Below are 4,945 nucleotides of genomic sequence, written 5' to 3' on the forward strand. Positions count from 1 at the left end.
AGCATCCGAGGGGATCTATTACGACAAATAATACAAAAAATGCACATGATTCATCTAAAGTCCGTGAAGAATGTGAATGGGGAAATTGTGCAAGAGTAACAGAATGCACATCAGGCATTTCAGTATAAGCGCCTGCCCCAGACCTATGAGTGAGATGGCAAAGAACCATACAAAAGTAAGAGGAAAGAACAATATAAGCACCTGCCCCGGAACCTAGAGGTTAAAGTGCATACAGACCCCCAACATCACCATAGCCAGGCTGTTGCAAAAACAGTAACAGAATGCACATCAAGCATTTCAGTATCAAATCTAATGATGGTATTTCTTATTTCTTTTTTTGTCTTTTATGAAGGTTGAAATAATAATAATGCCATTTCTTTTAACAAAGTTGCATATAATGATGGTACAGCTAGCCTTGGATGTGCAAAACCATAAACCCATTATGCTAAAACCAAAGACTAAGTCACTGAAGAGACGAGTCACTAAACAGATACATTGGAGTTGGAAGTAAAGGGTAGGCTCTTACCAGAGAGGATCTACTTGTCTAATCAGATGGCAATGACGGATTTGTGAAATCCCTACAAACAAAAAGTGAGTCTCAACAGCAGTAGCATTAAGCTGACAATCGATAAGGCCCCTTAAGTATAAAATTTTCAAGCCACAGAAAGCTAAATGTATGAGAAGCTACCAGCGCACCTAGATCGCTCATTATTATAGTTCACCTGCAACTCACTGAGGCTGGATTGTGAACAGAAGAAAAAAAGAGCCATGTCAGGTGCAAAATTTGAAAATAATGGCATTTCAAAAGGTACATACTTGGAGAACTGAATATCTAGCTGACAGCAACCGTCGTAGATATTGCATCCCTACAGAGAAGTAACCCAGACAGTGCTTATCAAATTAACTTCCAAAACTCAATGAAAATCTAGACGTCGTTTCACAAGCTGCACCAGATCAAAATTTTTTGAAGCATGGAAGTTGCTTTCACAAATTAAAAAGAAATAAAGAAATATTTACTTTCTTATTTATTTCCAGCCCAAGAAAATTCACACCAATACATCTCCTAGCCACTTTAAACATAAACAAACCATTTCCTGCATTAAAACATGATGTTAGTCAGGAACTTGGAATTAGATACAATAGGAAAAGACTTGAATAATTTGCAACAGGATTTTAAGACCATCAGCTATGGAATTAAAAAAACTACTGAAGGAACAAGTTATTAAAAGAAAAAGATCAAGGGTTTAAATGACACACATGCAATTCTGATTAAAGTCTAAGGAAAATACCACAAAAGAAATGTTGTGGCCACAACAACCATGTACATAATAAGACCCATGATTAATCTTCCTAAGAATACATGGAGGGTGCTTTTGGATGCATTATCAAATCAAATTGCAATTATCATTGTACTAAGGTTGAACAAGGTTTTGAAAAACATCTCAACATTCACTCCTTGTAGTGATAAGTAATAACAAAAAATAAAAAAACCTGTCAACCTTATTTTCTTAGCAAATAATGAACTATATACCAGACTCCCTAGTCCGGAACGAAACTTAACACAATAGAGAGAAAGGTGTCCATGCCATCAACGATAGTATGCGCATCAAAAGAAAAGGCAGGGTACAAGAAGTATATACCCTGGATCCATATTAATAATGTCATAAATCTCAATATTGACTCCCCAGTTCAGACCAATCAACATGTCACCGGTTGCCCTTTTGACACACTCTGCAGCATTAGCCATACTCTTTGTACTTCCACTCTCTACACCTAAAAAATTTAGACCGACCACAATTTCAGCTAACATGTTTTTTCTTATTTAGAAATAAAGTTTCAATCTACAGTATAGCTCTAGGAGTTACAACCAACAGATGTACTAGAAAGGGCTCTCAAATGAACTGACAGTGGGTGTACTAACAAGCTAACCAAAAAAAAAAAGCATGTTTGATGGGACTTAAGAAAAATCAGACAAATAATTGATGTATAGAACTGGCAAAACGAGTGCCTGTAAAGTGGTTTGAGTGAAGAATACTAATGTATGATAAAGTTGAGATGCATTTTCAAAAAGGAATTATATTGCATATGTGTTGTGTAATAAATGCCATCTTCCACGCACTGTTAGTGCTACAGCATGCAAGTGTGAATGCATGTATGTGCTTGTGCTATATACTAATTCTTCATCAAGACTTGCATTTGTATCAAGACCTGCATCTTTTGCGCACTTTTTCCTCCTACGTTCTTGCTACTTTCTTGTATGCATTAACTAATGCTTTTGGTATTTGGGATATCTGAACACAGAAATTATGAACTAAGTAAATTGAAATTTAAATTAGAGAAATGATCCAGTGCTCCCATGGCTCTACAAATTATGTGCTCCCAATTGCATATGGCTACCTAAACAGAGCAATCACACTGATCGGGCAACTACAACAATTTGTTTAATGAGTATACACAACTTTTTAATCAATGATGACAAAATTCCACTGAAAAGTATGAACAACATGCACATTATATTTGTAGTTAGCAAAACGACATATGGCAAAATAGCAGTATGCGTTCAATTCCAATCTTTAATGATGATCAAATTACAATCAAAGAAACAAAGATGTCAAAATTGGGAGATGGACAAGGCTGTAATTAATATGGTCAAATTATCTTTCTCAAATCCTTCATTTCCAAGTAATCAACAAAAATAAACCGGATCCTTCCACTAAATTTTCTCACTTTCCACATATTTCTATCAATGGATAATGACAACCAATCACTAACTTTATTTGAATTGTTCATGTGTTTCATATCTTCATCTCAGTTGCATTAGTATTCCTTAGTAAATTTCAACCACATTAACTACCAAAGTTACATTCTTGAAAAAACACGTATCTCAATAACCAAAAAAAAATAAAATAAAAAATTGTCTGCAACATAGAATAAACAAATGAAAATAAATCTAAAGAAAAATTTCCTTACCTTTTTTTTAAAGGAACTACTCATGAAAATTAGTACAAACTTGCGCTTATTGTTGCTCCATCTAATAGAACTCAGATGATCATGATAAGCACAAATAAATACTTGTGCAGAAATAAACAAAAGAACTACAACAGAAATAAAAGACAAGTACTATGAATAGATGCTTGTGGGGGCATGTTGTATTTTTTGTTTTTCCTTATGTTTCTTTTGTAGCTTTCTATTTTCTCCTTCGAGCCTTTCAGTTCGTGCAATAAAATTATCAATTCTGGTAAAAAAAAAAAAAGAAAAAAAAAAAGATTCTAACAGTACATAATCTTAAGAAGTGGAATTTTATACCTCCGAATAGGTGCTTGATGTGCAAAGCTGAGGAGACTTGGGCTTTTTCCCTAGAAAATTTCACTTTATACTTTTTTCATCTTTTTTCATCTTAATTAGTTCCATAGGGGAGGTGATGAGAAGGTCACCCTCCTGTAGAATTGCTAGAATCAAATTACGACCCAAAGCATTCTCTAAAGTAGTAGGGAAAAAAACAAAAAACAAAAAAAAATAAATAAATAATCCAAACAATACAATATTTTGACATGCCTATGTAATGCTCTCATACCTATAATCCAAAAATGGTCACCATAATCCATAAAGACCCAAAAACATGCATTCAAACAAAAACAAATTCAAAAAGGAACTAATGGTACCACTTAAAAATGAGTTCGTTTCATTTCTAAGTATTAGAGACCAATTTTTTTGTAGGGTTTAAAAATATAACCAACAATTTATACAAACTATGATCTCTCATAAGCAATTGACAACAACTAAAATGAGATGAGCACATTTCTAAGAGGAGGCAACCAAACAGGCACCAAGTTAACAATGTGAAATTTCAACATAAACCCAGGTAAGAATTCAAACCTATAAACTCATCATCTAACATTAAAAACACATAAAAAGGTAAATGGAATTGACTTTCTCTAAGAAAACCTGAGAAAGAAATAAAGGTAAGAAAGAAAACTCACCTTCAATAAGAATGACACAGAGAACTGAGAACTCCATGCTCTACTGTTTTTCAAAGCAATGAAAGAAGAATCCCCATCTTTACTTAGAAGAGCATCACCTTCTTTTAAATTCCCATTCACTCCTTCATTGATTTTTCATGATTTCCATTGGGCTTGAAAATCTCAGACATCACTAATAGAAAAGAGAGAGAGAGAGAGAGAGAGAGAGAGAGAGAGAGAGAGAGAACAAAAGAGCATATTTGAACAGTTAATACTAAGGAATTGCAAACACTCGTGTGGAAAGAAAATTTCCTAACCATCATCGCCAATTTCATAAGATGAACTCATGAATATGGCTTGAAATGTATTGCATCTTCCCACCATATGGTCGTAAGTTATTGACCAAGCTAAGAATCAATCTAATTCCATGTCAGTGTAATGAAATTAAAACTAGAAAAGGAATAGATGAAACATACACAATTAGCATCTGCAAGTCTTTGAAGATCTAGACTATCCTCAACCCATGGATCTATAATAAGAGTCTTACCATCACGTTAAACAGTAACACGAATGGGATCATCCTATAGCAGGCCAAAAGTACTACAAAGAAATATTGGATAGAAAAAGGGGATTATTACCCAAATACCATAGACAAAGCATAACCCTAGAAAGGGGTTTCGAAAACCCTAGCACAGGATGTGCTCACAGATCAATGGTGAGTTTGCAGTGAAAGGGGGTTTTGAAAACCCTAGCAAGGGAGATAAAGAGGTTAGGAAATAGCGAGAGGGAAATGGGGCTAAGAGATAGAGAGATGGTGAGGGAGTGCGAGAGTTCGAGAGTGGGCGAGGGAAACAGAGAGGCTGAGAGAGAGAGAGAGAGAGAGAGAGAGAGAGAGAGAGAGAGAGAGAGAGAGAGAGAGTGTGTGTGTGTGTGTGTGAAAGAGAGCGGGATTTGGTTTTGGGAAATTGGGTGCGCACGGGAGAGGA

The 4,945-nt window shown here is 35.1% G+C and overlaps 1 long non-coding RNA gene across 1 annotated transcript; it reads right to left on the reverse strand.

Moving 5' to 3' along the window:
* Positions 1-233: 233 nt before the first annotated feature.
* Positions 234-4,157, reverse strand: LOC131257433 (uncharacterized). The gene is made up of 4 exons (XR_009177397.1): positions 2,971-4,157; positions 1,641-1,773; positions 817-1,094; positions 234-738 (listed from the first exon to the last, which is right to left on the reverse strand). It is a non-coding gene; the product is annotated as an uncharacterized LOC131257433 (long non-coding RNA).
* Positions 4,158-4,945: the final 788 nt, after the last annotated feature.

The sequence above is a fragment of the Magnolia sinica genome, chromosome 10 (assembly GCF_029962835.1).
Source record: "Magnolia sinica isolate HGM2019 chromosome 10, MsV1, whole genome shotgun sequence".
In the NCBI taxonomy this organism is placed as follows: domain Eukaryota; kingdom Viridiplantae; phylum Streptophyta; class Magnoliopsida; order Magnoliales; family Magnoliaceae; genus Magnolia; species Magnolia sinica.